This window comes from Bombina bombina, chromosome 1, assembly GCF_027579735.1.
Source record: "Bombina bombina isolate aBomBom1 chromosome 1, aBomBom1.pri, whole genome shotgun sequence".
In the NCBI taxonomy this organism is placed as follows: domain Eukaryota; kingdom Metazoa; phylum Chordata; class Amphibia; order Anura; family Bombinatoridae; genus Bombina; species Bombina bombina.
Genome location: NC_069499.1, coordinates 1008482440 through 1008500083, shown reverse-complemented (window position 1 = coordinate 1008500083; position 17644 = coordinate 1008482440).

The following is a 17644-nucleotide window of genomic DNA, read 5'->3' as shown; positions in this document are numbered from 1 at the left end:
TAAGCACTGTATTTTTGAATCACTTGTTGTCTGAGGAAGGGGATACATTATCCTCGAAACGTCACTTTTTTACAAGTAAAATTGATCACTAAAAATCCCAGCGAGTGCAAGTAATTTTTTCTATATATATATAATATGTGTGTGTGTATATATATATATAAATATATATATATAGCACATAGAGGAGGTCCAGCACTCAATTACAAGCACTCAGCTAAGATTAAAAGCAAAAATGGAAGAGTTAGTTACTGCATCTGGACAAATGGGACAAGCCTAAGTACCACGTCAAGGTCTCTTCCAAAACCTCGGTCCCTAAACAGCCACACAACGCAAGCTCTCAATCCAACAAACTGGGAACAAGTTAAGGTTGTATATATATGTATATATTTATATATAGTTATATGTGTGTGTGTGTGTGTGTGTGTGTGTGTATGTGAGTATAAAAATATATATATATATATATATATATATATATATATATATATATATATATATATATATATATATATATATATAAAAACACATACACACAGTGGAGAAAAGTGGTAACTCAGCATCAGGGGTATTCATGTCATGTTAACTTAAAACAGTGTCTTAAGCTTGTGTAGGTACAGCCCAGGGCTATTGCCTCCTTTTATTTTGGCTACACTGTCTTTAAATACACTCTGATTTTAACACACACTGATATTTAGCTTTCTGGGGTATGCCTAATATACATATTTGATAAATACACACAGTCCATATAGAAGTCAAATCTGTCCCCAGGTAAATGCAGTGATGGGCATGACTTATTAAGGATTTACATATTATGTTCTTTAACCTGAACCCCTATGCATATTATTGCAGGTTGGAAGTCATGTTAATAAAAGGATATGATGATATTATATTTAAAAAATAGTTAATACAATTCGGTGTATGTATGTATGTGTGTATAATATATATATATAGTTTGGGGGTGTGGGCACTGGGAGGGGACGTCGCTGTGGGGGGCCCTGAAAACTAGCTGAGTCAGGGGCCCCAAAATTTCTAGTGGCAGATGACAGTCAGTAGGGCTTCTTCTATTGTTCTCTTGTAGTGAGTTTTCTCATAGGAAAGCATTAGCCAATGCTTCCCTGTGAAAAGAATATGATTGAGTGACCGATTGCAGAACAATATCTTGCTCTTGCAAGCGCTTGATCAACTTTTTTTCTAATTTACAGGCATCATCCAAGTTATAAATGAAGGTATTATGTATTTTTAGAGGCAGTTGTTTACAGCACTTGCTTACTTCAAGATGCTGCTGGTTGAGAAGCCCTTTGTAAAGATGCAGCTGTTACCAAAGGAGCAGAAACAGTTTCTGGAATGGGAATGTTAGAGGTAAAAGCTACTTGCCTCCTCATTTAATTGCATTAAGCATTTTTTTAATGACTTTAGGACGCCTCTGTCATGAAAGCGTGTGTTTTGTAATGCTGGTAGCATTAGGAAAAACCTATTTCTTTTGACAGTATTTGCAAATTGTATTTTTTTTTCTCAGAAGAAATTGCACTGTGGGAATGTTTCCAAATGCTGGATGTTGGTCTGACCATTTTACTGAGAGGATGAAGAAAACAACAACAATTTAGTGGTCAGATTACAGGCAAACACTTTGCTGTGATGGGGGAGCAGAAAATTAGTAGGAATCATCATTCTGATAAAGGTTATGAAGATAAACTAATGCAGTTAAAATATGTTTTCATTTTCAGAATTCAGAGTAACTGACCTAACTGAGAGGACAGAAACAACTCAATCAACTATACCAACCAGTGACGTGCAATCATAGGAGGCAGGTGAGGCAGTGCCTCCCGGCCAATGTGTGTAATACACTCTTTATTAATAATTAAAATAAAATTAAAAAAAAATCCATTTTTTTACCTAAAAATTGTTTTTGTTCCTCAAAGGTGAACCCCACCCCCGCCACCATATTCAGTATTGTTTTTGTTTGGGTTCTGTTTAAAAAAAAAATAGACTGTACACACTACACAGCACATTCATATTGCACAAGGAAGTAGAGGCCAGCTACCCTTCCATTGCGCAATATGAATGTATTTTGTATGGGCCGCTTAGAGACTGCCACCCAGTGGCGAATAATAGCTAATGCTGATCTCTTTGCGTCCCATACAGCTCCCACCGAGGTTTGTCTCTTGAAGCTTCGAGAGCACTGCCCGCCCCTCATCCAATCAGACAGGAGCATGTCCTCTGGTCTGGGCTGACTTGCCGGGCGGGAAATATGCGAGTGAGGTGCAGCAGAGCTTAGAGCTATCACGTGCGACGGTGTGACTGGCAGGCCAGTGCATGCTGCGATTGGGAGGTGGAGGCAAACTAGGAGCTAAGCTTAGTGGTGTGGCACTTGCGTGACTATTCAGCGAGCTGAGTAAATTATACCGGGCGCCGGGCGGTATCTTAGTCCTCAAGACAGTCCTGACTCCTGACCTGAAAAAGTGGAGCTAGACTGTCAGTGGAGGACTGGAGTCGTGAGCTGAGCAGTGAGGAGGAGCGTCGGAGCGTGAGAGACATAAAGACTCAGACTGCTTCCCCCTCCAGACCGGTAAGACTGTCACTGTCTGAGAGTGAGAGGGAGGGGGAGCGAGGCATAGCCACTACCAGTGACTCCAACAAGATGGAGCCCACAGGCAAAATAAACTGAAACCTTTTTCCCTGTAGTACCCCTAGATACAGAAATGCATATTCCTCTTTTATTTGAGAATTGCGTCAGTAATTTCTTAGTATTTGAACTGTATTCCAGGATTTGCCTGTGTTCAGGGTACAGAAATTGCATTAAATTGAGACTTTACATAGAGTCTCATAAGTCTTTCATAAAAGTCTTCATGTTATATAGTTTTTAGACATAATATTGAAGGTTTAAATATATAAACATTGTGGCATAAACCTATTATTTATCAATGTAAAAGAATATATTTCATACTCCAATTTTTTCAAATTTTCCGGAAAAAAAAACTGCTTTGGAAAAAAACTGAAAAAACGAACCCCCTCCCTCATTTCTTTTTCCTTCCCATCTTTAAACTACGGTTACACCAATACTATTTTTTTAAGGGAGAGCACAAGTACCGATACTTTTTTTTCAAATACTTGCCAATATCAATTACTGATACTTTTTTTATGTCATGTGACAGTTTCCCAAGCACAATGCAGACTAAATAATGATTTAAGATAGCTTCTTTATTAGGAAGAACTGTAACTCAAAAGACACTATGAAATAATAAAACAGTTTTATTTGCTTGTTGTCACAAAGTTGTAAAAACTTGAGTAAATTTCACAGAACATGTTTATAAATAAAATGAATAAAATATATTCATAATAACAAGCAACAATGAATATTAAATAAAAGATGTACATTACAACCAACCAAAAGTGCAATAGTCAGTATAAAATATGTGTACTGTTTAATCATGGGGAACGACACTATGGGCTAGATTACATTTGACTGGTAAGCTTTACCAATGCTCTTATTACATGTCAAACTCCATTAAAGGCTATGGAGTTGGAAATGTGAACAAAGCATTGATAAAGCTTACCAATCAAATGTAATCTAAATCTAGTCCTATAATTGTAGGTTGAGTGTTGAGTTAACTTAATTTTTCCTATGAACACTCTTCCTTCAATTATATAAGCGAAGTATGTTCCTCAGAGTACAGTATGTTTTGACCATAATTGTGCAAGATGAGAACTAGCAGTATAACAGGCAATCTAGCAACTAGAATAATTAATTTTTCAAAAGTTAGTGGCAAGTTCTTTTAAGGAACAGAAGCATCTCTGCATGTTCAGCTATAAGTCTGTTTCTGCTTTCAGTAAGGACATTTGACACTAAGCTGGACAGTCTTTCACTTTCCACACTACTGCAAGGGGCAGAAAGATATTTTTGGTCCATTTTAGCCAGAGCTGGAAATCTCAGTTTATAAACTGCCCAGTACCTTAGGGGTTTGTCTGAGCGAGGTACAGGGATCTCCCCAGGTAGGCTTCCAGCTGTATAGTAGCAGCTTTTTGAGCACTGCTCTCAGACGTAGATGGGTTTTCAACAACATTTTCTGCAAAGACACTGTCCAGACTGGTACCTGGCTGGTCATGGTGAGGCCTCTTGGCTGCTGGTTCTTCACGCTCCTCCTCAGATAATATCTCTTCAGAAAGAGCTTTTGCTGTTCCAGTATGAACATTTCTTTTGCCTGCCTGATAGTGTCTGCATAAGAGAAAAATCAATCTTTATACCTAGTAAGAACAAAATAAACAACGATGATGATGAATGTGTGATATATAAGCAGCATTCTATTCTTTCTGTGAATTAAGAAAAAAAGAGTCAGAGCAGTAATTACACCAAAAAGGAATCAATAAAGAACTAAAATAATTACTTTAGTCTCTTACATTTTAAATGTATATTAAAAAAGATCCCCAACTTTTAATCTTTTTTTTATTTCATTATGACTCTGTGAGCAAATTAAAGATTATTTTATTATTATGAATTTAATACTGGAAATAAACATTAATTACCTTTGATCGAGTAAACTTGTGATACAGTAAAGTGGGTTTTGCTCTGTATCAGAGAAGCGCTTCTGCAAAGCAGCAAGCAAAGTGCTCTTCACTGTTTTGATACCATGGACCTCATCCACTTTTGATAACACTCTCTGTAGCACAGTGACTACAGGAATTACATTGGAGGCAAATGCATCTGAACAACTCACTTGATGAGTCAGCACTTCAAAGGGACCCAAGATATTTAGCATCTTCTCCATCAGATTCCAAAGGTTTGCAGTAATAGTGACAGGGAGCTCATGTTCAGACACATACACTCCAAGGGCCTGTTTCTGGTCAATCAGAAACTGCAGCATGTAAAATGTGCTGTTCCAACAAGTTTGCACGTCTTGTTGTAGTCTTTTAAAAGGACAGTCAAGTCGAAAAAAACCCTTAATGTTTCAAATAGGGCATGTAATTTTAAACAACTTTCCAATTTACTTTAATCACCAATTTTGCTTTGTTCTCTTGGTAATTTAGTTGAAAGCTAAATCTAGGAAGGCTCATATGATAATTTCTAAGACCTTGAAGGCTGCCTCTTATCACATGCTTTTTTATTTGCTTTTCACAACAGGGGAGAGCTAGTTCATGTAAGCCATATAGATAACATTGTGATCACGCCTGTGAATTGTGGCAGACACTGCACTAATTGGCTAAAATGAAAGTCAATAGATAATAAATAAAATGTCATGTAATCAGGGGCTGTCAGAATATGCTTAGATACAAGGTAATCACAGAAGTAAAATGTATATTAATATAACTGTGTTGGTTATGCAAAACTGGGGAATGGTTAATAAAAGGATTATCTATCTTTTTAAACAACAAAAAATCTGGTGTTGACTGTGTAATTAGTTGACCAAGCTGTATCTGGATGTCCTGCAGCAGAGAGTATGCCAGGTTAGAATGTTCGAAGTGGCCAACTATTCTGCGCCCGACTCCCACAGCATTCACAATGCTGCACTGTGATAACAGAGACACACCCACATAGACAAACTCTCCCACAGACACACTCTCACACAGACACACTCTCACACAGACACACTTACTGAGATGCAACTAAATTATATCTCTAATACGGACTCAACAACCATATCATCCTCAATTTTGATTGTATTACTAAAATATACATAGATAAATTAACCTCCAGTGTACAGAAAGGGTCACTCTTGGACCCACAAACCAGCATGAAAAATGAGGTATAGTGGAGGATTTAAGGCAGGTCTTAAAGCCACTTTTACACTCTGCAAACATCTGCCATTGGGATAGGTATCAATACTAATAAAGAGTAGCAACAAAATATAAGGGCTGTATACTCCAGCTTGATTTTAGAGCAGGGCAATATGTATTTTGAGTGAGGTAGCCAAGATTTCTGAAGATTGGGTTCTTGTAGTAGGATAAATTTATAGATTGTGGAACAATTAGAACCACTAGGTGTAATGTATGGACAAATTCCTTAACTATATAGCTAAATAAGGCTCAACCCACTGAAGAGTAGATTGAAGAACATCAAATGGAAATAACTTAGCTACACAACAAGGAGTATAGGTCAGGAGAAGTGGCTGAATTCCAAATATGTACAAACAAAAATAGCAACATCAATAAGGCTTTCCCAATTTCTATAGGAAGCTAAGGTGTTTCACTATTGTGACGACCAGGGTTATCCAACCTTGTGCCAGTCACTTATTTGGCACATAAAGGGTTATCAGACCCCTTCTACTCTCACTAATATGTAACAATCTAGCCACACCAGGCAAGATTGTGATTTAGTTCAGTGGGTGCAAGGGTTAACAACACTCTCTAGTCTGTACTAGATGTAAAAAAATGCCCAAAACTCCCCTTTAATGCCACCCACACTAAACGAACTATAATATCTAGCTGCCACCATTTAAGATTATATGATATGGGAAATCTTAAGGAAACCCCAGATTTATACATTAACTCTTAGAATGCAATTTAGCAGAAAATAACCTAAAATATACAGTTCTAATATTCCAGTCTCTTTCAGTAACGTGGTTCAATTATTAGACAAAGGCCAAAGCTTAATAAATGAATAATTTATTATGCCAAAAATATTATGCACAATGCATTATTAATAAAAGGTTGTTACAAGTAAAATTACACACAGCAAACAGGTTAAAATAAAATGAAGAAAATAACAGACCTAATACTTTCCTAGATTATAAGTCTGCCCCAGGGAGATGGGCACGAGAAGATGGTCACTCACGCTGTAGAAGCCTCCCATGCAGAGTGAACAATTTTACATGTTGAAACATCAATTTATAGAACACCTTATAATTTCTGCTAGGTAAATCTATTTTCATATAAGCAGGAAGGCAATCTCTTGGTTTCATTGTGCAAATCAGTTTGGTATCATACATGACAGGGTTGTCATATTTACCTTCATTTACGGTCATAACATGTTTTAAACATTATACTACATGAAACCCATGTCCCTTTATTGACCTTATCAGTTTCTTTGCAGAGGCACTGTTCTGTATCATGCCCTCTGCTGACAGTTTGAGCCATAAAGGTCTGTTCCTGTATACTACACAGGATTTATGAGGGGGCCTGGCATTTCAAAGGAAACACAAACAAACCAAGACCCAGTTCTTTTTGAAAAAACAAATTATTTTTAGCTCACAGGCTAAAGAGAATTAACCCATTGGCAGCTAAATCATGAGGTATTCGTGACACCTATTATGGATATATCATACATTCTCAAGCTGTAAATAAATAAACCATCATCGAGGATAATGTCTACTGCAATATTAAGTAAGTAGCATATCAACATGAACTTAGGCAGAAGAAAAAAACATAATTTATGCTTACCTGATAAATTCCTTTCTTCTGTAGTGTGATCAGTCCACGGGTCATCATTACTTCTGGGATATTACTCCTCCCCAACAGGAAGTGCAAGAGGATTCACCCAGCAGAGCTGCATATAGCTCCTCCCCTCTACGTCACTCCCAGTCATTCGACCAAGGACCAACGAGAAAGGAAAAGCCAAGGGTGAAGTGGTGACTGGAGTATAAATTAAAAAATATTTACCTGCCTTAAAAACAGGGCGGGCCGTGGACTGATCACACTACAGAAGAAAGGAATTTATCAGGTAAGCATAAATTATGTTTTCTTCTGTTAAGTGTGATCAGTCCACGGGTCATCATTACTTCTGGGATACCAATACCAAAGCAAAAGTACACGGATGACGGGAGGGATAGGCAGGCTCTTTATACAGAAGGAACCACTGCCTGAAGAACCTTTCTCCCAAAAATAGCCTCCGATGAAGCAAAAGTGTCAAATTTGTAAAATTTGGAAAAAGTATGAAGCGAAGACCAAGTTGCAGCCTTGCAAATCTGTTCAACAGAGGCCTCATTCTTGAAGGCCCAAGTGGAAGCCACAGCTCTAGTAGAATGAGCTGTAATTCTTTCAGGAGGCTGCTGTCCAGCAGTCTCATAAGCTAAACGAATTATGCTACGAAGCCAAAAAGAAAGAGAGGTAGCGGAAGCTTTTTGACCTCTCCTCTGCCCAGAGTAAATGACAAACAGAGAAGACGTTTGTCGAAATTCCTTAGTTGCCTGTAAGTAAAATTTTAGAGCACGGACTACATCCAGGTTGTGCAGTAGACGTTCCTTCTTTGAAGAAGGATTTGGGCATAAAGAAGGAACAACAATCTCTTGATTGATATTCCTGTTAGTAACTACCTTAGGTAAGAACCCAGGTTTAGTACGCAGGACTACCTTATCCGAATGAAAAATCAAATAAGGAGAATCACAATGTAAGGCTGATAATTCAGAGACTCTTCGAGCCGAGGAAATAGCCATTAAAAATAGAACTTTCCAAGATAACAACTTTATATCAATGGAATGAAGGGGTTCAAACGGAACGCCCTGTAAAACATTAAGAGCAAGGTTTAAACTCCATGGTGGAGCAACAGTTTTAAACACAGGCTTAATTCTGGCCAAAGCCTGACAAAAGCCTGGACGTCAGGAACTTCTGACAGACGTTTGTGTAACAGAATGGACAGAGCTGAGATCTGTCCCTTTAATGAACTAGCAGATAAACCCTTTTCTAAACCTTCTTGTAGAAAAGACAATATCCTAGGAATCCTAACCTTACTCCAAGAGTAACCTTTGGATTCACACCAATATAGGTATTTACGCCATATCTTATGGTAAATCTTTCTGGTAACAGGTTTCCTAGCCTGTATTAAGGTATCAATAACTGACTCAGAAAATCCACGTCTTGATAAAATCAAGCGTTCAATTTCCAAGCAGTCAGCTTCAGAGAAGTTAGATTTTGATGTTTGAAGGGACCCTGTATCAGAAGGTCCTGTTTCAGAGGTAGAGACCAAGGTGGACAGGATGACATGTCCACCAGGTCTGCATACCAAGTCCTGCGTGGCCACGCAGGTGCTATTAGAATCACTGATGCTCTCTCTTGTTTGATTCTGGCAATCAATCGAGGAAGCAACGGGAAGGGTGGAAACACGTAAGCCATCCTGAAGTCCCAAGGTGCTGTCAGAGCATCTATCAGGACTGCTCCTGGATCCCTGGATCTGGACCCGTAACGAGGAAGCTTGGCATTCTGTCGAGACGCCATGAGATCTATCTCTGGTTTGCCCCAACGTCGAAGTATTTGGGCAAAGACCTCCGGATGAAGTTCCCACTCCCCCGGATGAAAAGTCTGACGACTTAAGAAATCCGCCTCCCAGTTCTCCACTCCCGGGATGTGGATTGCTGACAGGTGGCAAGAGTGAGACTCTGCCCAGCAAATTATCTTTGATACTTCCATCATAGCTAGGGAGCTTCTTGTCCCTCCCTGATGGTTGATGTAAGCTACAGTCGTGATGTTGTCCGACTGAAACCTGATGAACCCCCGAGTTGTCAACTGGGGCCAAGCCAGGAGGGCATTGAGAACTGCTCTCAATTCCAGAATGTTTATTGGCAGGAGACTCTCCTCCTGACTCCATTGTCCCTGAGCCTTCAGAGAATTCCAGACGGCACCCCAACCTAGAAGGCTGGCGTCTGTTGTTACAATTGTCCAGTCTGGTCTGCTGAATGGCATCCCCCTGGACAGATGTGGCCGAGAAAGCCACCATAGAAGAGAATTTCTGGTCTCTTGATCCAGATTCAGAGAAGGGGATAAGTCTGAGTAATCCCCATTCCACTGACTTAGCATGCACAGTTGCAGTGGTCTGAGGTGTAAGCGTGCAAAGGGTACTATGTCCATTGCCGCTACCATTAAGCCGATTACCTCCATGCATTGAGCCACTGACGGGTGTTGAATGGAATGAAGGGTGCGGCAAGCACTTTGAAGTCTTGTTAGCCTGTCCTCTGTCAGGTAAATCTTCATTTCTACAGAATCTATAAGAGTCCCCAGGAAGGGAACTCTTGTGAGTGGAACGAGTGAAGTTTTCTTTTCGTTCACCTTCCATCCATGTGACCTTAGAAATGCCAGCACTAACTCTGTATGAGACTTGGCAGTTTGAAAGCTTGAAGCTTGTATCAGAATGTCGTCTAGGTATGGAGCTACCGAGATTCCCCGCGGTCTTAGTACCGCCAGAAGAGCACCCAGAACCTTTGTGAAGATTCTTGGAGCTGTAGCCAATCCGAATGGAAGAGCCACAAACTGGTAATGCCTGTCTAGGAAGGCAAACCTTAGGTACCGATAATGATCTTTGTGAATCGGTATGTGAAGGTAAGCATCTTTTAAATCTACAGTGGTCATGTATTGACCCTCTTGGATCATAGGTAAAATTGTCCGAATAGTCTCCATCTTGAACGATGGAACTCTTAGGAATTTGTTTAGGATCTTTAAGTCCAGGATTGGTCTGAAAGTTCCCTCTTTTTTGGGAACCACAAACAGATTTGAGTAAAACCCCTGTCCCTGTTCCGATCGTGGAACTGGATGGATTACTCCCATTAACAAGAGCTCTTGTACGCAGCGTAGAAACGCCTCTTTCTTTGTCTGGATTGTTGACAATCTTGACAGATGAAATCTCTCTCTTGGAGGAGAGTATTTGAAGTCCAGAAGGTATCCCTGAGATATTATCTCTAGCGCCCAGGGATCCTGAACATCTCTTGCCCAAGCCTGGGCGAAGAGAGAAAGTCTGCCCCCCACTAGATCCGATCCCGGATCGGGGGCCCTCAATTCATGCTGTTTTAGGGGCAGCAGCAGGTTTCCTAGTCTGCTTGCCCTTGTTCCAGGACTGGTTAGGTTTCCAGCCTTGTCTGTAGCGAGCAACAGCTCCTTCCTGTTTTGGTGCAGAGGAAGTTGATGCTGCTCCTGCTTTGAAATTACGAAAGGAACGAAAATTAGACTGTCTAGTCTTGGCTTTGGCTTTGTCCTGAGGCAGGGCATGGCCTTTACCTCCTGTAATGTCAGCGATAATCTCTTTCAACCCGGGCCCGAATAAGGTCTGCCCTTTGAAAGGTATATTAAGCAATTTAGACTTAGAAGTAACATCAGCTGACCAGGATTTTAGCCACAGCGCCCTGCGTGCCTGAATGGCGAATCCTGAATTCTTCGCCGTAAGTTTAGTAAGATGTACTACGGCCTCCGAAATGAATGAATTAGCTAGTTTAAGGACTCTAAGCCTGTCCGTAATGTCGTCCAGAGTAGCTGAACCAATGTTCTCTTCCAGAGACTCAATCCAGAATGCCGCTGCAGCCGTGATCGGCGCAATGCATGCAAGGGGTTGCAATATAAAACCTTGTTGAACAAACATTTTCTTAAGGTAACCCTCTAACTTTTTATCCATTGGATCTGAAAAAGCACAGCTATCCTCCACCGGGATAGTGGTACGCTTAGCTAAGGTAGAAACTGCTCCCTCCACCTTAGGGACCGTTTGCCATAAGTCCCTTGTGGTGGCGTCTATTGGAAACATTTTTCTAAATATCGGAGGGGGTGAGAACGGCACACCGGGTCTATCCCACTCCTTAGTAACAATTTCAGTAAGTCTCTTAGGTATAGGAAAAACCTCAGTACTCGTCGGTACCGCAAAATATTTATCCAACCTACCCATTTTCTCTGGTATTGCAACTGTGTTACAATCATTCAGAGCCGCTAACACCTCCCCTAGTAATACACGGAGGTTTTCCAGTTTAAATTTAAAATGTGAAATATCTGAATCCAGTCTGTTTGGATCAGAACCGTCACCCACAGAATGAAGTTCTCCGTCCTCATGTTCTGCCACCTGTGACGCAGTGTCTGACATGGCCCTAATATTATCAGCGCACTCTGTTCTCACCCCAGAGTGATCACGCTTACCTCTTAGTTCTGGTAATTTAGCCAAAACCTCAGTCATAACAGTAGCCATATCCTGTAATGTGATTTGTAATGGCCGCCCAGATGTACTCGGCGCTACAATATTACGCACCTCCCTCTGAGCGGGAGATGTAGGTACTGACACGTGAGGCGAGTTAGTCGGCATAACTCTCCCCTCGTTGTTTGGTGAAATTTGTTCAATTTGTACAGATTGACTTTTATTTAAAGTAGCATCAATACAGTTAGTACATAAATTTCTATTGGGCTCCACTTTGGCATTGCAACAAATGACACAGGTATCATCCTCTGAATCAGACATGTTTAACACACTAGCAAATAAACTTGCAACTTGGAAATACAATTCAATTAGAATAATATTAAAACGTACTGTGCCTTTAAGAAGCACAGAAGATCTATGACAGTTGAAAATTAATAAATTGAAACAGTTATAGCCTCAATCCTTGTAAACAACACAACTTTAGCAAAGGTTTAATCCCATTAGCAAAGATAACAAATTCTGAAAGCAGGAAACAAATTACAGAATAAACGTTTTTTATCTCAGTCAAACTATAATTCTCACAGCTCTGCTGAGAGAAATTACCTCCCTCAAAATAAGTTTTGAAGACCCCTGAGCTCTGTAGAGATGAACCGGATCATGCAGGGAATACAATGAGTTGCTGACTGAAATATTTGATGCATAGTAAAAGCGCCAAAAAACGGCCCCTCCCCCTCACACACAGCAGTGAGGGAGAACAGAAACTGTCAGAAAAACAGATTAAGCAACTGCCAAGTGGAAAAATAGTGCCCAAACATTTATTCACACAGTACCTCAGCAAATGAAAACGATTTTACATTCCAGCAAAAACGTTAAACATAATCTCTAGTTATTAAACAGCTTTATGTATTTCTTACAGTGTAATTCTAGTGAAGTACCATTCCCCAGAATACTGAAGTGTAAAGTATACATACATGACATTATATCGGTATGGCAGGATTTTCTCATCAATTCCATTGTCAGAAAATAAAAACTGCTACATACCTCTATGCAGATTCATCTGCCCGCTGTCCCCTGATCTGAAGTTTACCTCACTCCTCAGATGGCCGAGAACAGCAATATGATCTTAACTACTCCGGCTAAAATCATAGCAAAACTCTGGTAGATTCTTCTTCAAACTCTGCCAGAGAGGTAATAACACACTCCGGTGCTATTTTAAAATAACAAACTTTTGATTGAAGATATAAAACTAAGTATAATCACCATAGTCCTCTCACACATCCTATCTAGTCGTTGGGTGCAAGAGAATGACTGGGAGTGACGTAGAGGGGAGGAGCTATATGCAGCTCTGCTGGGTGAATCCTCTTGCACTTCCTGTTGGGGAGGAGTAATATCCCAGAAGTAATGATGACCCGTGGACTGATCACACTTAACAGAAGAAACAGAATTTATGTTTACCTGATAAATTTCTTTCTCCAACGGTGTGTCCGGTCCACGGCTTCATCCTTACTTGTGGGATATTCTCTTCCCCTACAGGAAATGGCAAAGAGAGCACCCAGCAAGAGCTGTCCATATAGCCCCCCCTCTGGCTCCGCCCCCCAGTCATTCGACCGACGGTTAGGAGAAAAAGGAGAAACTATAGGGTGCCGTGATGACTGTAGTGTATCAAGAAAGAAATTTTTCAAACCTGATTAAAAACCAGGGCGGGCCGTGGACCGGACACAGCGTTGGAGAAAGAAATTTATCAGGTAAACATAAATTCTGTTTTCTCCAACATTGGTGTGTCCGGTCCACGGCTTCATCCTTACTTGTGGGAACCAATACCAAAGCTTTAGGACACGGATGAAGGGAGGGAGCAAACCAGGTTACCTAAACGGAAGGCACCACGGCTTGCAAAACCTTTCTCCCAAAAATAGCCTCCGAAGAAGCATAAGTATCGAATTTGTAAAATTTGGCAAAAGTATGCAGAGAAGACCAAGTCGCTGCCTTACAGATCTGATCAACAGAAGCCTCGTTCTTGAAGGCCCATGTGGAAGCCACAGCTCTAGTAGAATGAGATGAAATTCATTCAGGAGGCTGCCGTCCGGCAGTCTCATAAGCCAATCGGATGGTGCTTTTCAGCCAAAAAAAAAGAGAGGTAGCAGTAGCTTTCTGCCCTCTCCTCTTACCAGAATACACAACAAACAAGGATGATGTCTGCCTGAAATCCTTTGTTGCTTCTAAATAGAACTTTAAAGCATGGACCACATCTAGATTGTGTAACAAACGTTCCTTCTTTGAAACTGGATTCGGACACAGAGAAGGAACAACAATTTCCTGGTTAATATTCCTGTTGGAAACAACCTTTGGAAGAAAACCAGGCTTGGTACGTAAAACTACCTTATCTGTATGGAATACCAGATAGGGAGAAGTACACTGCAAAGCAGATAATTCAGAAACTCTTCTAGCAGAAGAAATAGCAACCAAAAACAGAACTTTCCAAGATAGTAACTTAATATCTATGGAATGCATGGGTTCAAACGGAACCCCCTGAAGAACTGAAAGAACTAAATTTAGACTCCAAGGAGGAGTCATGGGTCTGTAGACAGGCTTGATTCTAACTAACGCCTGTACAAACGCCTGTACATCTGGCACTGCTGCCAGACGTTTGTGTAACAAAACAGACAGAACAGATATCTGTCCCTTTAAGGAACTAGCTGACAAACCTTTATCCAGACCTTCTTGGAGAAAGGAAAGTATCCTAGGAATTTTAATTTTACTCCAAGGGAATCCCTTGGATTCACACCAACGGATATATTTTTGCCATATCTTATGGTTAATCTTCCTAGTTACAGGTTTTCTGGCTTGAACCAGAGTATCTATGACTGAATCTGAAAACCCACCCTTAGATAGAATCAAGCGTTCAATTTCCAAGCAGTCAGTTGGAGAGAGACTAGATTTGGATGTTCGAATGGACCTTGTACTAGAAGATCCTGCCTCAAAGGTAGCTTCCATGGTGGAGCCGATGACATATTCACCAGGTCTGCATACCAAGTCCTGCGTGGCCAGGCAGGGGCTATTAGAATCACAGAGGCCTGTTTGATCCTGGCTACAAGCCTGGGAAGGAGAGGGAACGGTGGAAACACATAAGCTAGGTTGAACGACCAAGGCGCCACTAATGCATCCACCAGTGTCGCCTTGGGATCCCTGGATCTGGACCCGTATCGAGGAACCTTGGCGTTCTGGCGAGACGCCATCAGATCCATATCTGGAATGCCCCATAGTTGAGTTAACTGGGCAAAAACCTCCGGGTGGAGTTCCCACTCCCCCGGATGAAAAGTCTGACGACTCAAATAATCCGCCTCCCAGTTGTCCACTCCTGGGATGTGAATTGCAGATAGGTGGCAGGATAGGTGGCAGGAGTGAGCCTCCGCCCATTTGATGATCTTGGATACCTCTCTCATCGCTAAGGAACTCTTTGTTCCCCCCAGATGATTGATGTACGCTACAGTCGTCATGTTGTCCGACTGGAACCTTATGAATTTGGCCTTTGCTAGGTGAGGCCACGCCAGGAGCGCATTGAATATCGCTCTCAGTTCTAAAATGTTTATCGGAAGAAGAGACTCTTCTCGAGACCATAGACCTTGAGCTTTCAGAGAGTCCCAGACCGCACCCCAGCCTAAGAGACTGGCATCGGTCGTGACAATGACCCACTCTGGTCTGCGGAAACTCATTCCCTGAGACAGGTGATCGTGAGACAACCACCAGCGGAGAGAATCCCTGGTTACCTGGTCTACTTGAATCTGGGGAGACAAGTCTGCATAGTCCCCATTCCACTGATTGAGCATGCACAGTTGTAATGGTCTTAGAAGAATTCGAGCAAAAGGAACTATGTCCATTGCTGCAACCATTAATCCTACTACTTCCATGCACTGAGCTATGGAAGGCTGAAGAATAGAGTGAAGAACTTGACAAGCGTTTAGAAGCTTTAACTTTCTGACCTCTGTCAGGAAGATCTTCATTTCTACAGAATCTATTATTGTTCCCAAATTGACGGGGACAGGGAACTCTTTTCTACGTTCACCTTCCACCCGTGAGATCTGAGAAAGGCTAGAACAATGTCTGTATGAGCCTTTGCTTTGGAAAGAGACGACACTTGGATTAGAATGTCGTCTAGATAAGGTGCTACAGCAATGCCCCTCGGTCTTAGAACCGCTAGAAGGGACCCTAGCACCCTTGTGAAGATTCTGGGAGCAGTGGCTAAACCGAATGGAAGAGCCACAAACTGGTAATGTTTGTCCATAAAGGCGAACCTCAGGAACTGATGATGATCTTTGTGGATAGGAATATGCAGGTACGCATCCTTTAAGTCCACGGTAGTCATATATTGACCCTACTGGATTGTTGGTAAAATTGTCCGAATGGTTTCCATTTTGAATGATGGAACTCTGAGGAATTTGTTTAGAATTTTTAGATCCAGAATTGGCCTGAAAGTTCCCTCTTTTTTGGGAACTACAAACAGGTTTGAGTAAAAACCCAGACCTTGTTCCACTGTTAGAACTGGGTTTATCACTCCCATTTTTAATAGGTCTCCTACGCAATGTAAGAATGCCTGTCTCTTTATCTGGTCTGAAGATAAGCGAGACATGTGGAACCTTCCCCTTGGAGGAAGTTCCTTGAACTCTAGAAGATACCCCTGAGAGACTATTTCTAGTGCCCAGGGATCCGGAACGTCTCTTGCCCAAGCCTGAGCGAAGAGAGAAAGTCTGCCCCCTACTAGATCCGGTCCCGGATCGGGGGCTACCCCTTCATGCTGTCTTGGTAGCAGCAGCAGGCTTCTTGGCCTGTTTACCCTTGTTCCAGCCTTGCAATGGTTTCCATGCTGGTTTAGGCTGGGAAGAGTTGCCTTCTTGTCTGGAGGCCGCAGAGTTAGGATTCGGTCCGTTCCTGAAATTGCGAAAGGAACGAAAATTGGATTTGTTCTTAGCCTTGAAAGGCCTATCCTGTGGGAGGGCATGTCCCTTTCCACCAGTAATGTCTGAAATATTCTCTTTCAATTCCGGCCCGAAAAGGGTCTTACCCTTGAAAGGAATATTAAGCAATTTATTCCTGGACGACACATCCGCCGACCAGGATTTTAGCCAAAGCGCTCTGCGCGCCACTATTGTAAAACCTGAATTTTTCGCCGCTAACTTAGCCAATTGGAAAGCGGCATCCAAAATAAAGGAATTAGCCAACTTTAGTGCGAGAATTCTGTCCATGACTTCATCATATGGAGTCTCTTTTTGGAGCGATTTTTCTAGTTCCTCGAACCAAAAATACGCTGCCGTGGTGACAGGAATAATGCACGAGATTGGTTGAAGAAGGAAACCTTGTTGAACAAATATCTTTTTTAGCAATCCTTCCAATTTTTTATCCATAGGATCTTTAAAAGCGCAACTGTCCTCAATAGGAATAGTTGTGCGCTTATCTAACGTTGACACTGACCCCTCAACCTTAGGAACCGTTTGCCATGCGTCCCTTCTAAGGTCAACAATGGGGAACATTTTCTTGAATATAGGAGGTGGAACAAAAGGTATACCTGGCTTTTCCCACTCCTTAGTCACTATGTCCGCCACCCACTTGGGTATCGGAAAAGCATCAGCGTGCACTGGGACCTCTAAGAATTTGTCCATCTTGCACAATTTCTCTGGAATTACCAAAGAATCACAGTCATCAATCCTTAAGCAGGGCGCGGAGATGTTCTAACTTAAATTTAAATGTTACGACATCAGTGTCTGCCTGCTGAGAAACTTTTCCTGAATCAGAAATTTCACCCTCAGACAGACCCTCCCTCACTGCCAATTCAGATTGATGTGAGGGTAT